This window comes from Podarcis pityusensis, assembly GCF_964106645.2.
Source record: "Podarcis pityusensis genome assembly, chromosome: 2".
In the NCBI taxonomy this organism is placed as follows: domain Eukaryota; kingdom Metazoa; phylum Chordata; class Lepidosauria; order Squamata; family Lacertidae; genus Podarcis; species Podarcis pityusensis.
In genome coordinates, this window is record NC_138029.1 from 41,861,784 (window position 1) to 41,875,254 (window position 13,471).

Here is a 13,471-nt window from a genome sequence, read left to right on the forward strand (position 1 = left end):
CTAACTCCCTTTCAGTGTCATTCAAAGTGGGCTGTGGCAGCAAATTCCATAGTTCAGCTATGCACTGTGTGAAGAAATACTTCCCTTTGTCATTTCCCAGTCTCTTACCGATTGGCTTCACTGGGTGATTCTAGGCTGTGTATACACCATACATTTAAACACACACACCTCAAAGAATACTGGGAACTGTAGTTCACACCCCACAGAGCTACAATTCCCAGCACCCTAAAAAAACTACAGTTCCCAGAATTCTTTGAAGGGGTGTGTGTTTGACTTTGCTTTCTATGTATGGTGTGCACACAGACTTGGAGAGGAAGAAAAACTCTCTATCTAGTTTCTCCACATGACACACATGCATATCTTTCTTTACTTCTATAATCTCCACCACGCACTCTTGCTAAAAAGGCCCCCAACACTGTAAATGCTGTTCCTTGTGGGTGCATTACTGCAGCCCCTGGTTATTTTCCTTGCCCTTTCCTGCTATTTAGAAGAAAGTATTTGACGAAAACGAGTTTTAGGATTTGCACAAGTAGCCTAAACTACCACAAAGGCTTCCGATGTCCTGCATTGCCCTAATCTGAGAATATGCACTGGTTAGACTAGAAACAACACATTGTCCTTTGCAACTCAGAGCCCTGTTTCACACCCAGAAGCATAAATCTAAGCATAAATCTTGTTTAAGGCATGAGAATAATCTGGCGAGGGAGTCTCAAACAGAGAGGCATAAGCACAGCCTCTTGAACCCCAAGGCAATGCATGCTGAAACTTAAACAAAGAAATGTTTATTTAAGAAGAAAGAAGCATTATAGTCATTGGCCTCATAGAGAGAAAAAGCAGCATAGAACTTGCATGCCTTTATTGTGCTCAACCGACTCCTGCACACTGCCGGGTTGCCTGGCCTAGTGGGAGGGGCATGACCTGCGACCCCCAGCTGCGCTACGTGATGGAATCCATATGAAAAAATTAGAATGCAACACCAACAGAGCGGTCTTTCCTATTGGGCTTACTGGTGCGTTGCGCCAGGGCACTGGCCTCTCAGGGGTGCCCCAGCGAGTGGGGGAGCTGCGTGGCTTTGCTGGTGGCCTCCCCTTTCCCTGCACGCCCACTAGCTGTGCCCCGTCAACCATATGGCTGGCGGGCGTGCAGCTTGCCTCCTGTGATGGACTGGGACTAGGGCTGGGACTCAGAACTGGAGGAGTCTCAGTCCACACCAGATTCTCTGCCTCAGGCGGCATCTGAACCGAGTCTGGGGCCTGATTCTGAAGATCCCCAGTCTGCACAGGTTCCCCTGCAACAAGCTCCAGCTGGGCCGAGTCAGGGGTCTGAGGGTCCAGATGTGGGGATTACCTCGTTACCCTCTGCTGGGCAATCACCTACAGCTGTTCCACTACCAGTTGGGTCAGGAGAGGCTGAGGCAGCCTCTGGGTCTAGTAACCCACCGACATCACCCGAGCTGCAGAGACTCAGGTCTGAGAGAAGGAGAGACCTGAGTACTTGCAGGAGGAGTGCTTGCCTTCGGGCGAGACAGGGAGGTGAGTCATCGGGGGATCAGGACCGGCCGCTACCCTGATAAAGACAAAAGACTGTTGGACCCCGCCACAGGTTGCGGGAGCAACATTGCTGTATGCTAGATCTTGCCTGATCTAGGGACACGGGTGGTGCTGTGGGTTAAACCACAGAGCCTAGTGCTTGCCGATCAAAAGGTCGGTGGTTCGAATCCCCGCGATGGGGTGAGCTCCCGTTGCTCAGTCCCTGCTCCTGCCAACCTAGCAGTTCAAAAGCATGAAGTGCAAGTAGATAAATTGGTACTGCTCCGGCGAGAAGGTAAATGACATTTCCATGTGCTGCTCTGGTTCGCCAGAAGCGGCTTAGTCATTCTGGCCACATGACCCAGAAGCTGTACGCCGGCTCCCTCGGCCAATAAAGCGAGATGAGCGCCGCAACCCTAGAGTCGGCCACAACTGGATCTAATGGTCAGGGGGCCCTTTACCTTTTACTAGATCCTGCCTGAGATCCTGTGCCTGAGCTAGCCTGCTTTCCTGCCTTGTGTTTTGCCTTGGCCCTGTTGGGCTGACTCCTCGCGGAATCCTTGGATTCGGGACCAGACCTGGACCACGTTGCTTGGGTTAACCCCCGGGCCCAGCACACCTCCCAAGCCTTTGCGGGAGAAGAGCGATCCCCGCAGAAGCTTAGGATGGAAGATGCGCCCTGCCAACTATATGGCTAGTGGGCATGCAGCTTCCTTCCCAAGCCTCCGCTGGAGGAGATCGATCCCCGCAGAGGCTTGGGAAAAGGTCAACAACTCTGGGAAAGGGATGGGCGCCAGAGGGATCTTTGAACCACGGCGCCGGATATGCTTAAGACGGCCCTAAACACCAATGTGCGTTTGGCAGGAAGATCCACACCCCTGCCTGTGTTAAAGGAAAAAGTCATCCAAGCAGGAAAAGTGACAAGAGGAGCCCTGCTGGATCAGGCAAGTGGCCCATTTAGTCCAGCATTTGGTTCTCAAAAGTGGACAGATGCTTGCAGGAAACCTGCAAGCAGGACCTGAGCAAAGGATCACCCTTCCCTCCTGTCGTTTCCACCAACTGACATTCAGTAGCATTACTGCCTCTAACTATGGATGAAGGTTCAGGTGGAAGGGGAAAGAAAAATGCTATTTAGGTGTCACTGAAATACGGGTGACAATATGAGATGCCATGGGAGGGACTTGACGACAAAGGGGCACAGGGCCAAGAGCAGAGCTCTAGAAGTGGAAGACCTGGGGCACCAGAGGGGAAGAGCAAACCAGGAGCTCATGTTGACCTGCCTTGCAGGTATGATTCAAAGGGTTGAAAGAAAACAAGTTGAAGGAAGAAGCGCTGAAGAAGCCGTGGAGTAAACCGCTGGAGACAATGAATAAATAACACAAGGCTGGGGGGGGGGAGGTAGGAGCAGCCAGCAGGGAGGGGAGCTGCCACAGACCAGGCCCCCTGGCAGCAGTGTCCCTGTTGTGTATACCAGGACGTTGCAGGGCAGGGTGGTGGCAAGGGCAGGGTGGTTTGGGCACACCAGCCGAGCCAATCAAGCACTCCCAGCTGTGTGTATGCATTGCCTACACACACACTCTACTTCGGTATGGACTCCTCCCTGCTCCCAGGGAATAGAATCAAATCAGAGAATTAAAAACTTTTAAGGCACTGAGTAGGACGTGAACCCATTTTTTTAAAATAGTTCAGCTTTCTACTCCTAGCAGCACTCAGCCATGCCACTAGCCTCAAACAACCCACTGATAGCATTTTATACAGTGGGTTTGCCGATCAGAAGGTTGGCAGTTCGAATCTATGTGACGGAGTGAGCTCCCGTTGCTCGGCCCCTGCTCCTGCCCACCTAGCAGTTCGAAAGCACCTCAAAGTGCAAGTAGATAAATAGGTACTGCTGTGGTACCCTGCTATTTGACCCAGATTATAATGACCTCATATCCTCCAGTTGTCCTTATTTTCCAGAGATAGTTACTCCTCTTTTCCTTTGCTTGTCTGGGTAGCATTGTGCTATTGCCAGTGCAAGGAGATAAATAGGTACTGCTGTGGCTGGAAGGTAAACAGCATTTCCCTGTACTCTGGCACTCGTCACAGTGTCCTGTTGCGCCAGAAGCAGTTTAGTCATGCTGGCCACATGACCTAGAAAGCTGTCTGTGGAAAAACACCGGCTCCCTCAGTATGAAAAGTGAGATGAGCGCTGCACCCCATACTTACCTTTGACTGGACTTAATTGTTCAGGGGTCCTTTACTTTTACGTTTCACATTGCCTACAAAGGAGTAAAGTTTGATGAAGAGGAGCCTTATCTATCTGCTGTAGTCCTGATTGTTAAATTAATGGTATCTCCGATAGATTCTCTTTCCCCACCATCTAACAGACAACATGGCTCTGATGCATCTCCCTGCCTCCATGGCCTCTGCTGCCACAGAGCTGGACTGAAGTTTGGCACCAAGCAAAAGCAAGAGGAGCAGACTCATTGGGACCTCTAGTGTCCAGAGAACAAATAGCAAAGATTTCACACACACACACCCTGCCCCCGGCTATCTATCTACAAACCTCAGTAACCTGTAGTGGTAAGATCCAGTTTGTCTGACCAAGGAATGAGCTAGCTGTCTCATTGATATTAACTTCATAAAACATACACTCACACACCCCTCACCCCCTGCACACTTATGCATGCAATTTCTAGAATTTCACCACTAGGAAGAATCTAAAATAAGGTCATCTTAATTACCATTTTGCATTTAATCATTTGTGCAAAGAATACTCTGAAATGCACAACAACCAAATTGCCTTCATCTCACAGCTAAAAAAGGGGCACTTTGATGCGGAGGATGTGTTGGGGCACATTTCTGAGCCAACCCCAAGCACAGCGAAATCTCCTCTTCTGTGATTCAGAGGAGGAGCAGGACCTTACTGTGGGCCCCAGCTCAGAGTAGGGTTGCAAGTGGTTCACATGTCCTGATAGGACCCCTAACCCAGCTCCAGACCTTCCACTATCACCCCCAGGACCCTAGTCTGTTTTTGAGCTGAATCCCAAGTGCTGGTTTTGACTTTAAAGTCCATCATGGCTTAGGATCAATGCCTGTGTGTCTCCACATTTGCCTACCTGTACATTAAGGTCTTAAAAGGGATGCGGGTGGTGCTGTGGGTAAAACCTCAGCGCCTAGGGCTTGCCGATCGCATGGTCGGCGGTTCGAATCCCCGCGGCGGGGTGAGCTCCCGTCTTTTGGTCCCAGCTCCTGCCCACCTAGCAGTTCGAAAGCACCCCCTAAGTGCAAGTAGATAAATAGGGACCGCTTACCAGCGGGAAGGTAAACGGCATTTCCGTGTGCTGCGCTGGTGCCGGCTCGCCAGAGCAGCTTCGTCACTCTGGCCACGTGACCCGGAAGTGTCTCCGGACAGCGCTGGCCCCCGGCCTCTTAAGTGAGATGGGCGCACAACCCTAGAGTCGGACACGACTGGCCCGTACGGGCAGGGGCACCTTTACCTTTACCTTTACATTAAGGTCTTAAATGGAGGTGCTCCTGCAGGGGCCCCTTTCACCTCAGGTGCGGAAGGTGCCTATCAAGATAGAGAGCCTTCTCAGTGGTGGCACCCTAGTTGCAGGATGCTCTTCCCAGTGAGATTGTTATTGCCCTTTGGTGCCAGGAAAAGAACCATTTTCTATTTTCCCAAGACCTTAAGATACCATTTTAATCCCACTGACTCTTCTGTGTTGCTTTTATGATTTTGTGACTTGCGAGAGTGTAGTAGTTACTTGTCAGGGAACTGCCATCAGCTCAGAGGCGAGAGGTGGAAGGGCAGCTGGGTTACAGGGAGCCTCCAAAGATCGTGAGAAGCAGCACTTCCTACGCGGAGGAGGGAAGCCCCGCTTCTAGTGGAGAAGAGATGCAGAGCCAAGACACCGTGCATGAGCAAAGCGGGAGGGAGGCAGCTCCCCCTTTACCCATGCCCTCTCTCCCCAGTAGGTTTACGCGCAGAGAGGGGAGGCGTCGGATGGGGGCCAAGAGACTACTCTGCTGGGGAAAGTTTAAGGACCGCCCACTCTCAGATTCTGCTAGTGACTGAGCAAGACATGGAATTGAGACTTTCTGCACTGTAAATGTTTTTGCACCAATAATAAAGCTTTTGAAAAGACTAGTGGGGATCTTGCCTGTTCGCTCTCGAGCAACCACGCCGGTAGGCATAACATTACTGTTTAATTCTTTCAGTGAACTGCCCTTGGGAATATGATGGAAGGTCAGAATAAATTATTAAAATTAATCAGTTCAAGTAGGCCCTGCATCAGACATCTTCCTGACAGCGTTGCTTCCAGTGCCCACTGCCATAAACAGGATGGTCCAAAAGTGGCATGTCACAGTGCCACCTTGTGGGCATATGTGTCCTAGACTAGGCGCGGAAGTGATAGCTGAGCAAAGGTCTGCAGGGTTGGAAAGAACAGGCTTCTTCCTTCTTTTTTTGCATTAATAAAATATGAAGACTTTAAGGATTTGCACAAATCCCCAGTTCAGTAATTTATCAGCCTCGACTTGCAATGAAACCTGGTCCAATTCACATTCAGTTTGCTTGCAATTTGTACATTCAGTTTGGTCTTATTTGTGAGATAACAGGATTTGTGAGGTTTTCACTGGTGGCCTTTTGCTAGGATCACTTTATTTATTTTTTACATTTGGAGCTATTTTTAAGGGAAATCGGCAAAAACGACACTGCCGACATGGGTTGCCATACATCCAAATTTTCCCGGACATCATCATCATCATCATTATCACCATCACCATCATTATCATTATTACCAATTTCTGCCCAGACACTGCTTCTGATTGCAGTATTCTGGGTATGTCTGGGGAATTCGGGACGTATGGCAACCCTAATCAGCAAAGTTTTGCCATGTCCTGAACCTGATCCACAGAAATTTAGCAGATTTCCCTTCACCCAATGTACTTCTGATGATGGAGGGTTGCCTAGCAGAGCTTACAAAACTGATCTCTGTGCTTGAGCAGGCTAATATAGGAGGATGCAGTTCTTAAGATATCCTTGTCCTATGCTGCTGAGGGCTTTAAAGATGATGATGAGGAGGAGGAGGAGGATGATATCAAGCCCAACACCTTGAACTGGTACAAAACATGGAACAGAAACAAATGAAAGTAACATAATACTGGAGTTGTATTAAGGCTCTAGATAACTACTTACCAGCCACATTTTGTACTACTGGTAATTGTTGTTTCTGAACTGTGTTCAAAAGCAGCACCATGTAGAGTGCACTAAAGTAATCTAATTTGGATGTAACTAGGGCATGGGCCCTCTGTGGTTATGGCCTTGCCTAGCATATCACCAATTAAACCTATGACAGTGTGAGTTTTAAATCCATTGGGTCGCACTGCCAAATAAATACAGTGGTGCCTCGCAAGACGAAATTAATTCGTTCCGCGAGTTTTGTCGTCTTGCGATTTTTTCCGTCTTGCGAAGCACGGTGTCGGGAAAGTTTTGGAAAAGCTTCAAAAATCACCAAAGTCTTTAAAAACCTCAAAAAAAGGCTACCACACCGCGTTCTATGAGTTGCTCCTCGAAGTCAAGTCGCAACTGTATTAACGGTGTTAAGAAAAAGGAAACAAACTTGCAAGACGTTTCCGTCTTGCAAAGCAAGCCCATAGCGAAAATCGTCTTGCGAAGCAGCTCAAAAAACAAAAAACCCTTTCGTCTAGCGAGTTTTTTGTCTTGCAAGGCATTCGTCTTGCGAGGTACCACTGTACCCCCAACCTTGACACGCTGCTGATTGGCTAAAGGCCATTGGCATAACTGTGGCACCACCGGCTTGGAGCAGGGCAAGCTTCGCCCACAAGCCGGTTAGGGAAGAGTTTCAGGGCTGAGCACAACATGGACACTCTGTTAGGAGGTTCCAACTTGTCATTTTTTGTGGGAAGGTCCTCCTGTAATTGGCAAGAGAGGGCAAACAGCGCTTCACTGTGGTAGAAGAGTGGCAGTGACACAGTCAACAAGTTCTGGCTGCAGCAAGCATGAACTACAGTGTGTGTCGGAGCAACACAGAAGGTAGCTTGAACTCTGAAGAGACAATGCTGTTGGTGAAGAACAGTGCATTCTGGAAAAAGGAAGGGTAACTCTGAGCTAACCAGCTTTGCTCTGGAGTCAAGAATCGTGGGGAGTGTGTGACTCAGGTCAGACTGGCCCAACCTGCTTTCAGGAGAAAGAGAAGGCACCAGAGGCCTCATGCAAATCACTCACAGTCATGAGACCCAGGGCAAGACTGTGATGTTCTTAAATGCAGTCCAGCCTGTAATCAGCTTCGATCACTACTTGCTCAGAGACGTTGTCTCCTTGAGAGGGTGGAATCCACAAAGAAACATTGCTGCCTTGGCCTGGGCAAATGACAAAGTGATGCAGTGTGTGTTATGTAATTTAGAGTTGTATAATCAACCTAGATGGACCTTGTCTTCTGTATCTCAATTAGCCAACACAACTGTGATTTGAAAGCCAAATGAGAGGGATGGTACCCAAGTGGGAAGAATGGTGCAGGACAAAGAAAGATTTTGTAAGGTGTAGAAAGTCACCTGGAAACAGCTGCAGCAGCAGCAGGTGTTTCGGGGAACTGACACCTATACTTCTCTGGCCCTGTGGGGAAGATTGAAGCATGAATCTCAAAGCCGATGGCTGGGGAAACCCAGCCAGATGGGTGGGGTATAAATAATAAAATTACTATTACTCCTACTACTCCTACTACTACTATTAATATATGAGGCCTCCAGTAGAACTGAGGCAGCCCCAAATATGCAAGCTATCTGGCTGCTCGCTGGCTCTTCACACTAGGCATATGAGGCAAGTAGATCACCCTTGCATTCCTAACTGGAACAAAGGTTACCAGTTTCAAAGTCTCCCAAGAGTCCAAGGACTCTAGGATGAGCCAACCCTCAAGTGCCCTCTGAATCATCCCATACATTTCCCCAGAGTTATCTGGGACCAGCCACTGTCTAAGACAGGATTCTTGGCTAAGTGAGCTGTTGCCCTAATTTCGTAGGCACTTGAATGATCTTGGTTGACAGGAGAGGCAGATCCTGCCGGTTAGGAACATTCCAGGGTATGGTCTGAAGGGACACGCAAGAGACTGCCTGGGGACCACATGGCACACTGCCTTCCATTCTGTTATGGAAGAAAGGCAGGATATAAATAAAATTTGCTAGCAAGTAGTGTATTACGTGTGCATGCATTACAGCCACTCCTCTCCCTCCTCTCAGGATCCATTCCTTCCTCCAGCCTCACCTGTCAGAAATCTCTGCAATTTACCCTATACACTCTGTTCTCTAGCGGTGGGTTCCTGTCTGAAGGCTTTTGAATTATTATATGCAGCGATTGGAAGCTGGTAGCTGAAATGTAACTGCACAATAAGGTTGGGGAGCCTTAATCAGCCCAAGGCATGTAATTTTAGCATTTCATTTTAACTAAAAGTTTTCGGGTGCTTTTTTTTTATGATGATGATGATTTTACTTAAATTTTATGCAGCTCCTTTTTATGTTTGTCTTAGATTTTGCTTATAGATCTTTCTGGTTCTAGTAAGTGAGATTGTGTGTGTGTGTGTGTGTGTGTGTGTGTGTGTGTGTAATTGTCCTTCTGCCACCTGAGAAGGATCCCAACGGTCTCATAATAATGCAACTAAACACTGGGCTACTCTGATTCCCACAGAACCTTGTGTCAGCATCTAAACCTGTTTGGCTGACTCAGTTGTATCTCTCAAGTTCCCAAATAAGTTGACTAGAGAAGAGGTAGAGTGTATGTATTTATACTCCCGGAGAATGGGGACACTACCCACCCTAGCCTGCAGCAAGGAGGTGCCCACTTGATCTGCCAAAATGTCTCTGTTCCCATTGTTGCTAGAAGTAGCAGGAGCTGATGGGCCTGTTTAGCCAGAGTCTATAAATAAATATGGTGGTGAGCTCATAGTTTCATTTTGGCCTAGTTCTCACTGAGGGTGTAAATCCTGAATCAGGACTGTACCACTCTGGACTGCAAGTGAGGTTCACATGATTAAATGTTCCTCAGCAAACAAACAAGCAAGCAAGCAAGCAAGCAAGCAAGCAAACAAACAAACCATGCACATGGAAAATTGGCACACCAGAGAGAATCACCCTAGTCCAAACTGCTCCCCAACATGCTATTTTTCTATGAAGCAGATTACATGGGATATAGAAACACAGGAAACTGCCTTATAATGAATCAGGCCACTGGTCCACTTATCTCAGCATGGTCTACCCCCGTGCTTTTTTTCTGAGGAGCCGCAAGGGGACGCATACTCCTAAACAGTTTGTGAATCCAAGTTTGGCCTCATTGAGGGGCAGTATTTCAATATGAGTAGGAAAATGAGAGTACCCCTAACATTTTTAAAAGAAAAAAACCACTGGTCTACCCAGATTGGCAGTGGTTCTCCTGGGTTCCAGGCAGGGATCTTCTTCCAGCCCTACTTGAAGGTGTCAGGGAATGAACTGGGGACCTTCTGACTGTAGAGCAGATGTTCTACCACTGAGTTATGGCCCTTCTCCGTCCATGACTGGATACCCTGGTATTGTGTAGGTATTGTATATCCAGCCACCTGTTTTCCCCAGTGGAGCAAATAGCAGCTTGGGAGGTGCAGATTAGAAAGGGGAAATGACCCAAGAGAAGGATTGAAGTCCCCTCCCACATGTTAGGATGCTGTCAGCGACTCCCAGCTAGTTGCCCAGGAAATTATAATGACAAGGAAAAGTTTCTTACAGTCCTTTTTTATTTCAATCTTTACAGAGAGAGGCTATAGAACCCAGCCTCTTGGATAATGGCTTTGGCATGAGTGAATCCCCACCTACCACCTCTCCCATTTCCTCATTCGTCATCCTCATCATCTCCTCTATGGGTGCTGCTAAGTGCCCTCTGTCTTTGAGCTCTCTGCTCTCCTACTTTTAAGGCTCTCCGGGTTCTAGGAGATGGAGGGTCTGGAATGCTTTTTAATGACAACATGTCAGCCAGGTGTTGCTCTGGCTCTCCCATGATTTCCCAACTTTCCCCCTCATCTCCCTCTGAGCTGCGACCTCCCTCAAGCCCCTGTTGTCAATCTGTACTGTCTTCCTCCTTCCTGGAAGGGTCAGGGTGCCCAGTCCCTGACACTGCTTCTTCTGTCAAAACTGGAGCACCTTCATGGGTGCTTCCAACAAAAAGATGAGACGATCCGATGGCCAATTCCATGTGGGTCATGTAGTTTGACCCAAGGAGGAGGGTTGTTTATTCATGGTGGAATATTCCATGCTTCAAACTGTAATTCTGGATAGTCCAGAGACACAGGCTCACAGCCTCTGAGAGAAGGAATAACCCACAGAGAAGGAACTGTATCCAAATCATCAGGCAGGAATGCTTGAGTACCACATTTGTAAAAAGGGAACAAATTGACTCAGAATGATGTGTCTTCTTTGTGTCCTTCAAATACACATTATTTGGGACTTAGGTGGACTATGGTGGGTTCCATTTCTCATTGGGTGGCCAATGACCTAACTGTGGAGGGTGCAGGAAATCTGGCATTAGGCTTCAATTAGCTGCAAATCCTGACGTGCTGCTTTCCTTCTCTGTGCTTTAAGTTTCCAGGAAACTAAATGGGGTCAAGGATGACGAAGTTATCTCTTCATTCCAGTACCTTCTGGGAGGCTGGAATGCTAAGAGTATTAAGGCACAGCCCTTGCCGGACTGTACCACTTCTGATTGCAGGTCAAAGATTGCTTGTTGAATTGTCCCTCAGAATAAAAGCTCCTTGTACATAGAAAATTAGTAGATCAAAGGTGAATGAGTTTATGCTAGCCTTCTCCTGGGCCTGATAGTTTTCAACATGCAGGTTTTTGTGTTGGGACACATTTAAACTTAAAAATAATAATAATTCTATGCCACTTTCCTCCAATGAGCTCAAGATGGTGGAAATGGCTCTCCCCGCTTTCCATTTTACCTTCACAACAACCTTGTGAGGTAAGTGAGGCTGAGTGATGGTGACTAGCCCATGGTCACACAGTGAGCTTCATGGCTGAGCGGGGATTTGAACCCTATTCTCCCAGGTCCTATCCCAACATCTCCCACCCCCCATCTGAAGTGGGGCAGTCTAGCAACAGTCTAGCAAAGATCTGCTATCCTGGAAGCTTCTCGCCCAAAGCAGCTCCCTTTATGGTCACCTTGGGCTTTCTAAAGTGGGTGGTGGTGGTCTGCCAAAGCAACAGCCTCCCCATGATGCAGGATCCCAAACTAGCTTAGAACAGATACAATGATCCCCATGTGACTAAGTTTCATCATTTCGTGAGGCTCCCCCAGAAGGTACTGGAACATGATGGAAAGCGATTGTGGAAGAGTCACAACATGATCACCATAAGTCACAAAGTGAGTATTTTCAAAAGCATTAGTACAGGGACAAGCATTTTTTCAGCATGGGAAGGTTATTCTTCCCTACTGTCCTGTGGCAACAATGATGTGTGTCCCAGCCCTACTTAGGTCCAATGGAGTCTTTCAGAACAGCTGGAGAGAAGCTCCTGAAGTACAGTGGTACCTCGGGTTAAGAACTTAATTTGTTCCGGATGTCTGTTCTTAAGCTGAAACTGTTCTTAACCTGAGGTACCACTTTAGCTAATGGGGCCTCCCGCTGCTGCCGCGCTGCCGGAGCATGATTTCTGTTCTCATCCTGAAGCAAAGTTCTTAACCCGAGGTACAATTTCTGGGTTAGCGGAGTCTGTAACCTGAAGTGTCTGTAACCTGAAGCGTTTGTAACATGAGGTACCACTGTATTACCTCTGACCATGGTGGGTAAGTAAACACTGCGAGTGATCAATCACAGAAAATGAGGGCCCAGTTCATGATGCAGGTACCAGTCTATATCACCAAGTGGGCTAGAAGCAGCTTTGGGAAGGGGGCAATTTAGATCAGGAAAGCAGCACAAGGAAAGGGTTAAACATCTACACCAAAACCATTGCTTTGATCTAAATCAGAGCGTCCTCCTTTCAATGGCTGCTTTAAAGTGAAAAGCAAAGTGTCTGGAGAATTGATAATAGACATGCTGCCTGTTCTGGCTCTAAGATGAGTGGAGAACCTTCTGTGAGGCACGGGGGGGGGGGGGGGTAACTGTCCAGTTTGGAACAAAGACCACCTGCCATTCTGCATAGTTCCTTCCTACACACACACACACACACACACACACACACGAGCTTAGCAGTACCTGCAGGGTACAGAAGTCTTGTCTTCCCTCTATGATGTGAAATGTTCGCTAGTGATGCCGCTATTTACCAACCCTTTCTCATTCCCACACTGGGATACATTGCAGCGTGTGTGTCTGATAGGGAGTTGCTCTTTTCACAACACAGAATAGTATGCCAGGTGGTCTATGGTCTCTGTGTCTATTTGGACACAAAAGGCCGTTCAGCCCAGCAATGGCCTTCCTGGTAGTGTTGCCACACTATCAGGACTTCCGAAGAAATGACTCAGAAATAGAAACACATTTATTTATTTAGAACACTTTTTACCCTGCTATTTGACCTGGATTATAATGACCACATATCCTCCAGTTGTCCTTATTTTCCGGGGATAGTTCCTCCTCTTTTCCTTTGCTTGTCTGGGTAGCATTGTGCTATTACAAACGTTCTGGCTGCCTAAGCACATCAGCTTCAATGTTCCGCCTGTGCAAGGACACCAGCTTGCCAGATGGAACGACTGCCCTTCCTCTCGCAGTTTTCCTGACTCCCTGAGCTGATTTCAGGGGTGCAGCTGGAGGAGGGGGAGAAGCCCCTTTGCTGACAGGGTTTGCTAGATGAATCTTGCCCCCTGTGCCTTTTAAAATATACCTCCCAAAGGCAAATGTAGGGACAGGGGGGGTGGGGTTCCCTGGATGAATTCCATTAGTAGAAGCCCTGCACAATGGCGATGGGGCTCTCTTCATCTTCTTCCCCCCATG